Source organism: Diabrotica undecimpunctata, unplaced genomic scaffold, assembly GCF_040954645.1.
Source record: "Diabrotica undecimpunctata isolate CICGRU unplaced genomic scaffold, icDiaUnde3 ctg00003056.1, whole genome shotgun sequence".
Classification (NCBI taxonomy): domain Eukaryota; kingdom Metazoa; phylum Arthropoda; class Insecta; order Coleoptera; family Chrysomelidae; genus Diabrotica; species Diabrotica undecimpunctata.
In genome coordinates, this window is record NW_027314256.1 from 5,427 (window position 1) to 16,284 (window position 10,858).

The following is a 10,858-nucleotide window of genomic DNA, read 5'->3' on the forward strand; positions in this document are numbered from 1 at the left end:
GACTAGTTAAGAAGTCTACGTCTGTTTATTACCTTCCTCCAAATTTCACTATTATAAGTATAACCGTTCAAAAGATACGAGGGGGGAACGGACTTTTGACTATCACTGTATATAGTATAAAAACAAAAACAAAAAAAGTCTTTTTTGTTTCACTTTACTCTTATTAAATGCTAGTAGTCAGATGTCTTTGAAGTAAACACATAATGGCAACTTACTTACGGTTATTAGAAAAATCATGTCAAATAAATAAATCTTTATCTTAAACCATAAATAAGCTAAATTTATTTTTGATTTTAGAAAGTCGACAGTGCAGAAGAAGTAAAAGAAGAACACGTGCGAACGCGAGGCGAAAAGCCACCACCCAGTGCACCTGTAAAAATCCATGAGCCTAGGTTAACAAGAAGTACAAAGACTTACGCAGACACTAGAGACTTGGCATTTGGCATATCATTGGGGCAAGACCCTTTGGACGCTTTACCCCTCACAATGGAAAATATGAAAAGTAAGTAATTTATATAGAACTATTTAAACCTTTTAGAAAATACATATATGCTATCTCAGCGGCGGCTCGTGTGGTGAAGGTGAGGAAAGCTTGCCGGAGCCAAAAGGAGTTTTGGTACCTACTTCGCGCCCAAATCTCATTAAAAATTCGTTAAAAAAAATGTACAGAGTTGAGGGCCCTAATAACTTGAAAACAGTTTTTTGGGGCACTTATACTAGATACGATTCGTTCTGTTTGCCTTGGGTATTTTAGTTTTGAATCTTGACATTTCATTGAGGGTTTTTTGGCGATTAAAACACCATGCCTGCTAAAACGGGTTGGTGAGTTTCGATTCAGCCGCCCACTCTGAATCAGACGCAGATGTTTAAAATACTGGTTGGTCGACCATGTAAAAGAACATCCCTTTTATCTTCATTCTTCCAATGCCTAAACGGAGTCTAATATATTACACACCAATTTAATATAGTCTTCTGCAGGTCATCATGCACGGTATAGTCGATGGCAAAAAGGGAATAGGTAGAAAGAGGAAATCATGGCTGCAGAATATTCGAGACTGGACAAACATGACTGTAGACGAATTATTCCACGTTGCAAAAGACAGGGAAACTTTTAGAAATGTGGTCGTCAACCTCCGTTAATGGAGACGGCATAGGAAGAAAAAGAAGAAGTCATTAATTGGATTCATGTCTGTCTAAAATTATTTTTGTCCAAACGAAATCCACGAGAACACTTTATATCCGAAATCCGAAACAAACCACAGAGAAATGTATTAATAAAGAGCACTAAACAAATAAAATTAATACTGTGACTAAACTAAACTAATAAATACTATACTATACACTATACTATATAAAAAATATCTATATAATAGACTAAATTTCAAAATATTGTCGCTGAGAGAAATTTCCGAAAAATAGGAATATCAAATACACATCCAACAGTGGGTGAAGACGGATAATATATTTTTAGACGGAACTGCACTCACCAGTTTTCTCAGCTATCACTAACGATAGGCTGCCGTCACGTTGCCATGGCAACCGTGAACGCTTATGCAGATGGATTTCGCGGTTCAAAAATGATATTCACCTATTCCTGAATCCTACACGGCTAGTGACACAGGTCAGGACTTGACCGTCAAGTACGTACAGCTAATAATGCTAGTTGTCTATTTTAATTTTTAGATTAATTAAAAGAGAATAAATAATTAATTTCACAATTTTAGATATAATAATGTTGCTTTCATTTTTTATTTATTTGTCTCAATTTAATTTTATTTTTTTGGTGAACCTCACCTTCACCTATTTCACCTGGCCGGCCGCCGCTGTGATATCTAACAATAAAACACCGAACACTTTTGTTTTCAACACTTCCACAAAAATTTTTATAATTTATTATCACTAAACTACATTCATTTTACATATTACCAGTTGTCAACAGATGCACGTAAAAGCCAAACAGGGTCGTACTGAGGTGTATCATACTGATTTTTAAAAATATTTACTTTTGAAACTATTAATGTAAGAATTTCTTGAAATTTAATCATTAAATCACACTTAAACTAAACTCTAAAAAACAACACGACCAGTAAATAACTTAACAATAACTATAACATATAACACACAATATATTAACGTAAAAACCAACACGCTACAATTTTAATTTAAACCGAGTGGCAAGTTTGGTTCTGTAACATGAGAATCTCTCTGGCTTCAGGCAATAAATTATATTTAATAGCCTCTTGACGAATGAGAGGGCGAATATCAACACATGTTTTTGCTTACAGTTGGGAATTTGCTAAACGAATGTACTTTAAAGCTGTTTTGACAGAGTGCATTTCTCAGGTGATCTATTTCTGGTAAGCGTTTACACTTTATAATCTTCAACTGAATAAGTTTAGGATGGGAAAACTGTTTGTCTCAAGTTGGTCATTCAGAATTATATCGGTATTCTTTAATTTGTTAATTTCTATAGATTCTAATAAAGATAGCTTAAGGCCTTTATTTTGAATGTGAAGAATTTGAAATTGGTCATTAAAAGAATGATTAAGGCCTAGAAGGTGAAGTGCGTATGTCGAATCTGATTTTCTATTATTGAAAGCCCTTTTGTGTTCTGCTATTTTGTGTATTGTGTTTTGTGTTTGTTAAAAGTTCTACCAGTTTGACCGATGTAAGTTTTTGGGCAGTCACCACATTTAATTTTGTAGACACCACTGTAAATGATTTTTCTTTTGGCTCTTGTTATTCTTAATATAAATTGTTTGTTCTGTAAGCAGGTGTTATTCCTTTGTTTTTTTTATGGCATTTAAATCCTAAACATCAACATTCATCTAACTTTGTTCTTACTCTTTCTCCTACATGTTATCTTTCTTTTATACATTCGCCCTATCACAGCCAATAAGAAATATTGTTCGCAAGGAAGGCATCAGGACCACTATGACCATTCAGGAAAATTTTCGAATTTCTTCCACCTCTAAAGAGCCACCACCGCCTTTCTTTTTTTGTGTTGTGTTCTTCTATTCCCGGTTCGTGTGGTCAAATATACATTGGCGAAACTGGTGGATCCGTCAAAACCGGAAACCAAGGAATAGATCTTCTGTGTTCCACCAGAACGTGTGGTAACAGCAGCCTCCCATTATTCGAAGGTACGCCATAATGGTCGTCGACCCGAGCGACCAGCTACATAAGTACGTTGAGTATTTAAGTTACCGTGACCAATAACACGTTCCTGCCGCTGAAGAAACTACCTATAAGGGTAGCGAAACGTTCAGGCGGATCCATATACAGGTTATCCAATAACAAAACAGGGTCCAAACCTAGAAGATTATTACTTCATTTTTGTCATGGTCTTTCTTTTTTTTGCTCATGTGCACTGGTTTATTCCGCAGGATTGATTTTGGCATTGACATTCTTTCACTTCGCATTCTATTTGTGCGTTCTGATCAACTTATTTATTTTGTAAAATTTCGAATTTTAATCACCCCTTAAGTTAGTTTATTTTAATAAGATTACCACATAAAGCCGTACTGCTTATTGTGTATTAGTCTTATCTTACTTATTAAGCTTATTAGTATCTAGTGTGAATTAATCTCTCTTTTTTAATAAATTGAATTACCTTTTTCGTTTAGGTAAAATGGAACACGTGGAAGACTCGGCTAATCTGTTACTAAGTGAAGTGAAACAAACGACTCAGTCTACTATGGAAGGCCTTAAAAGTTCCATTAAGCCTATAAGTAAGTTTATATGGTATTGACGTTATGGTATTTAGTTTATGGTATTACTTTATGGTATAGATTTATTAAATATATAGAATCCTTCGAATTTTTTATGTATAAAGCACGTGATTCAGAAATGTAATACATCACATTCATACATGCCCGATTAAGAATTTTCGTTCTAAAATTAAAAATAATTTATTATTCATTCATAGTATTTTTTTTTTGAGATTTTCCGACACATTGTTTTATTTGTCGAAAGGATACACCTCTACGTTCAAGAAGAATAGTGGAGGACATCTTTTATCAGGACAATACATAAGAAGGGAAGTTAAGATGTATGTGACAATTATCGAGGAATCGCAGTCCTTAGCACCATCTCGAGAGTTTACGGGAAACTCATCAAAAAGAGAATGGAAGATGAATTCTGTGATATGGAGGCCGAAAAACAGGCCGGCTTTAGAGCAGGTAGATCAACTAATGACCATCTGTTTACTGTTACCCAGCTAATCGAAAAAAAAGTAGCACGAAATCAACCAATACATCTCCTCTACGTGGACCTTAAAAAAGCTTATGATAGTGTGCCACAACAAAATCTCTAGGAAGCTCCCGAGAAAACAAATATCAGAGTAACCTTAATCAAGGTTGTTTAAGACCTCTACAAGAACAACACAAGTAAAATAAAGAAAGGTCAGGAGGTATACAAGGGATTCACTATCAGCAAAGGACTCAAACAAGGATGCTGCGTGTCTCCTACCTTGTTTAAGATCTACTCGGAGCAAGCGATGAAGACATGGAAAAGAAAATTCAGAAACATGGGAATTCCTCTATACGAGGCAATATTGTACTCATTGAGTTTTGCAGATGACCAGATGGTGATGGCCCAAGACTATGAAGACCTCGAATATATGACCCGTAAACTTATCGAAGAATACGAACTATGAGGGCTAGAAGTAAATATCAAGAAAACTGAATACATGTGTATTGGGGGAATCCAACAAAATCTAATCTTGAAAGAAATACAGCGAGAAATAAATCGATGTCAAAAATACAAATATTTTGGCATGCAAATAACCATCGAAGGCAAATTAGACGAAGAAATTAAACATAGAAATAACCAGGGAAGACAAGCCATTAGACAAATAAACAGTTTACTGAGGGACAAAACAATCTCCAAAGAAAACAAACACAAAATCTATAACAGCATTATAAAAAGCATTGTTACATATGGTAGTGAGGTATGGCCACTGAAAGGAAAAAACTTAAAAGCATTAGAAGCAACAAAAATGGACTTCTGGAGAAGAGCGGCTGAAAAATCAAGATTAGACAGAGTTAGAAACGAAAGAATACGAGAAATTATGGATATTAAGTACAATATAACAGAGGACATCCGAATAAAATCAACTAAGACGGTATGGACATATATGGAGACTGGAAATCAGAAGATGGCGTATAATGTTATAAACTGCTGGACATTGTTTAATTTTTGCTGAGCTTCGCGATTTACGTGCCTACTTTTCACTTGATAATCTTTTTCTTCTGAAGAATCTTTTGTATCAGGATCAAGTCCATAGTTTTCCGATGACTGAGGCTGCGTTATTCCTCTTCCTTGTTTGTTAGTTCCTGTTCAATGCTTGTACCAAAAGAGGCTGGGGAATGGATGGAAAAGTGCACATGCGTCGAGGTTTGTCCATTTCCTTACATTATTTAGCCTACGAGTATTTCTTTCTGCCGATGCCTCTTGTTCCTTCAATGTTTCCTTCCATAATTAATTTTAAAAATTGGTACTTACAATTCCTAAATATGTAGCCCATTTAGGCAGCTTTCATTCGCTTCATTATTTGCAGCTGTTCTCTTTCTCTCCCGATTGGGCGTAATACTTCGGCGTTGGTTATATGATCCGTTCAGTGAATTTTAGGGGTTCTCCTGAATACCAGATTTCGAAGGTCTCAAGGCAATTCTTGACGTTAGCTTTTATTGTCAAAGTCTCCATCCCATACAGCAGCACTGAGTAAATGTGTATTTCACAAAACGGTACCGTACTGTTAAATTAAAGCTCTTGTTGCTAAGCAGACTTCTCATATTCGTAAATGTTGCTCTTGCCTGTTCAAGTCTGCTACGTATCTCTGTGTCTGGGTCAAGGTCCTCAGTTATCCAGCTTACTTGAGGTATCTGAACTTGACCTTGACTTTGAATTCCTTTCTACAGTTGTTTATCTGTTGGTAGAATCTCCGAGAGTTTTTTCTGTTATGATGGTTAACAATCTCATTTAGAACGTTGTCTCTTTCTTTGTCCTTCTAAACATTCTATTTTCTTCTCGTCGAAGGTTTTCATAATCTTTTAGAGTTACATATCGTTCTGCGCTACTGGAGTCTCTTATACGCTTATCTTTTTTGTTGGTTAGTAGATATACATTCTTCGTCGAACCGATCTTTGTTTCTTCTGGCCTTGTTAGGCCAGACATTTTAAGACGCCTTTAGCCGATGTGTACATATCTTCTTTACATTTAGTCCAGTTTTCATCTATGCTTAGTTTTCTTCGATTTTTGATAACGCTTCGTTTAAAATTCGTAAGTACCATGTTTGATTTTAGCACCTCAGTATTATATTTCGTACATTTTGCGCTATGGCCTTTTTTAGCGTTAGATGTACGTGCTCTTAATTTTGCTCTTAAAAGGTCTAGAGGCCAGAGTCTATATTAGCACCTCTACATGCTCATCGGAGAAATGTTAACTATCAATAAGTAAATGGTCAATTTGGTTTTTGTCTGACAGTCTGGTGATTGCCACTTGGCTTTATGGATATTTTTGCAGGGAAATAAATACATACTACCACTATAGTCAATGATGCTGTGAATTCAATCAAGCATAAGGAATTTATAAATATAAAACAGAAAAATAATTCAATATTTTATATTTATTGATTTTTATTGCAGGTGATGCAACTGTACATACTCTGCATAACATCAAAGACCTTCAAGAGTCTACTATGAATAATGCTTTGCACAAAATAGGTGACTTTCAGGTAAAAATTTAAAATAATTACAAACTGATTTATAATAAATGACTTTCTTGTCTCTTTCCAAAAACTTCACATTCACACATCTCATAAACATCCCTGTTTAACAGCAAAAGGTATGATCTGCATGGATTTTCCTTTTTATTTTTATACATTGCTTTTAGCATTTTTATTTCAATTCTTAGCTTTTAATTAATATTGTTCCTTAAAATATAGTTATAGCGTTAAATTTTTATTATTGCTAAAGTTTACAGCTACAAATTTGCCTATATAATATAATTTTTTACGGCAAGTTAATAGCTTAGTGAGTTTTCTAATGTTATCGGATTTATTAGTAAATTCTGTAATACATATATATACGAGTTATGTAATAGTGTAAAGTAGCACATTTTTATAAGTGACATAAACTAAAAAATTAATTTAAAATCTATATATGACTAGTTTATTAAAGGGAATATATTTAACGATGGAATTAAATTGTTTAAGGACGTTAATTTTTATAAAATTACATCATAAACTTATTCTTGAAATTATATTAAAATAATAACATTCTACCTCCATCAAATACTGTAGGGAAAGATTAACCAAGTTCTCAAGCTTATAAAATAAAAGCATAATTCGAATGTGACTTAAAGATAATACACATTTAAATGTCTATATGCGTGTATTTATTTTTCTGAGGTGGCTAAACCGACCTAGCAAGATAGCCTAAGTAATGTTGACATGCCGGCACATTCCCTCTTCGAGGTAGCCCTGCCGTAGCCCCTTAGACTGCTGCCTACTTAATTATAATTCCTTGCTCTTTATAATTTGTGTGATGTTTGGCATTCACTGTAATACTTGGTATTTTTGTGAGCTAAACCAAACTAGGAGTCGGATTTGCCAGCAGCACACCTTTCCATGCTCCTTCTTATGTCCCATTTATTCGGACCTGTTCAAGGTGTTATCTTCCCGTTTCATTTAGAATTGTTGTTTTCTTTATCAGTAGGTGTGTTTTAAGATCGGTCTTTATATTCAACTAGCTCACCCGGCGAACTTCGTACCGCCTTAGAATTAAATAATGTGTCTAAAAAATTAACAGAAAATATAACCAAAAAAAAAACACTCAAACATGTTAATCATGAAAAAAGTTGAATCAATTTAATACTTTCTGATAAAAATATTTTACACTTTGGAATTTTTTTTGTGTTAAATAAATGTAGGTACAACGATGACGATTTTCCAACACGCGAATAATTGCCATTGTGTGAAACATGGAAACTCCGTTAATTCTGAAACTTCCAACGGTTGGCTTTGTGATTTATTGTCATTGTAGAAGCCAAAAGCATGGGAAATTATAAACGTTTAAAATCAAATGGTACGTTCGTCGAAATCATCATTAAACGCGGGATCAAGACATCCTCCCTCTCCTTTGTATTTTTACTTGATGATCGTTGTCGCAATGATATTTTTCCTTAGCCTTTTCGCAGTGATTGTGGTTCCAGTGTGACTGCTGTTTTGGATTCGTCGCTGAGATTGGAGCGCCAACATTGAAATTCGCAATACCAACGGGAAATAGTTGACTGGTGTGATGCTTCATTCCCAAACACAGAAACTATTTCAGCGAGACATTGCTGTTGGGATAATCCTCTTCGAAAATTGTAAAAAAATTATTGCTCGAAAATGTTCTATTTTTCCTAAAATCCATTTTTCAACCGACATGCTAATTTCAAAAATTCACTGTATTTACACGATTTGTTGTATCGCAATGAAACGCTTTATTTATGTCAACAAAAGATTGAGGTTACATTTGTCTCGGAAGGTTTTATTGGCGGCGCCCTCTAAGCGGCTATATACAAAATTAAAAAGATAAACGTATTCCTCTTCTGTATATGACATCTTCCGGTAAGGGCGCAGAATGTAGAATGATGGAGTATATGACGTCCGACACTCTTCTTTGATAATTTGGTCTTTATATTTTCCGTTATTTTTTTTTCAGGGCTTGAGTGTTCCTTACTGACTTCTCTTTGATAATGTTGATATGACCTTAGAATGAAAGTTTTTAGTTCATTATAATTCCTAGATACTTCATTGCTTTGGCTGGTATTATTTCAGTGTTTACCAATTAGGTGATATTTTTTTTCCTATACTGGATTTTCGACTGTGCCATTTTAATGTTTATACTTTGTTCACCAGATATGACCGCGCGAAAAGAAACTGTGATTTCTGTCATTTTTTATCTTGTCATATAATGCTGTCTTTAAAGCCGTTTTTCTAAAGTCCTAAACACTACATGTAAATCATCCGTTAATTTTTGCAACCGTGATATTCTCCTCCATTTCATGCAGTATTTTTTGATGTGCTATAAGTTGCACGAATGTGTATATAGAAATGTAGCCATAGGCACCCAGACCAACAGCCATTGATATGACTCCAGCCACTGGAGCGGAGCTTAAAGTCAGCAAATTCCATTGAAACCGGAACAACAAACTATTTTTTTACATAACAATAAAACACTGAAAACTTTGTTTTCAAAACTTCCACAAAATTTATGATAATATTTTATCACTACAGCTGTTTCGGCAGAATTGATTTTGAATTTTCTAACGCTAGTTATTTTGATTATTTAAAAATTCTATTGTTTTGTTATTATATTCTATTTTATCTATAGTAATAGTAGTGTTGCTAAACTAATATTGCTATAGATATTGCTAATATAATTCTGAATGACCAACTTGAGACAAACAATTCTCCCCTACTCAAATTTAAATTTACTTTACTTTAAATTGTAAACACATCCAAAAATAGATCACTTGAGAAAGGCACTCTGCCGAAACAGCTGTAGTAATAAAATATTATAATAAATTTTGTGGAGTTTTTGAAAACAAAGTTTTCAGTGTTTTATTGTTATATAAAATGAATTTCCATCAAGTAACGGTCGAATTCATCACTCTTTTTACAGTGTTATAATTCATTTGATTGTCATTTTTAGATCAAACGGTTTCATTTTGTAATTTAATTATATTATATTTTTCAAATTGATAACATTTTTTACAATTTTGAAAATAAATAATTTTTTAAAAATTCAATCAAAAGTGCATAAATTTATCTATATTGTTATAAAAAAAAACCTAATCTGAAGATGATGTTTCCTTTACGTTTTATGTTAAGTCTTGAGGATTTATTGCTTCTATTTTGGATATGAATGATTTTTAATAATGTGATTTATAATGTGGTTTATACTACGAGATTCTTTAATTATGAGGTTACTTTTAAATTCTCAGTGTTTCTTTCTTTTTATCTATTAGTAGATAGATATTGCCAAACTACGACTAATAAAAATTTTAAGATATTTTAATAGATGAAATTGACGACTAAATTGACTATTTTTGCATGTTTGCATTTTTTTGTACGTTTACTTTCTTCAGTAGATACAAACAGAAGCTCTTTATTAATGCTTGGAGTTATATTTAGTTTACTAAATGCACAGTATAAACAATAAATTTTACTTAAATTTATTTTTACAAACTCACACAACCAGTTTATTAGTTATCAATATATTACTCCTAACAACACACCATGTATATCCGTGATTACACTGTTTCCTTTATTGGTTTGGCCAGTACCTGTTAGTTAAAATTAGTGATGTAACGAATATTCGCATTCGTATTCGCGAATATTCGCATATTTTTGTATATTCGCATTTGCATTCGCGAAATTTGTGCGAAAAGTTTTAGATTCAGAATGATTTACACTTAATATCAATTAATTTCTCATTAGAAAACAAAAAATAAATGAAAATTCTTAAATCCGACAATTTGCAAATAAGCTCGTCTTTCAAGACAATAATCGTATCACCAATGTATTCAACGGATGAATCAAGATCATTAACAACTTTTTCTAGAGTGGCGATTAAGGAAATCACAGAAGAAATAGAAACATTGACCCCATTTAACTCTTTGGTTACTTCTTCAAATTGTCCTAGTAAACCGATAAGTTTTTCAAGAATCATCCACTCTTCAGAAGCTAGTTGGGGAATTTTATTATTTGCCGATGCATAAATAAATAAAGACTCTTTGATTTGAAAAATACGCCCGAACATATAAAAAGGCCTATTTTATCAAGAAGCATATTTATTCTAAATGTAAA

General features: G+C 33.3%; 1 long non-coding RNA gene across 1 annotated transcript; it reads left to right on the forward strand.

Annotated features, from left to right (window-relative positions):
• Nucleotides 1-301: 301 nt before the first annotated feature.
• LOC140432158 (uncharacterized) lies at nt 302-6,737 on the forward strand. Its single transcript, XR_011949769.1, has 3 exons — nt 302-502; nt 3,627-3,731; nt 6,648-6,737. It is a non-coding gene; the product is annotated as an uncharacterized lncRNA (long non-coding RNA).
• Nucleotides 6,738-10,858: the final 4,121 nt, after the last annotated feature.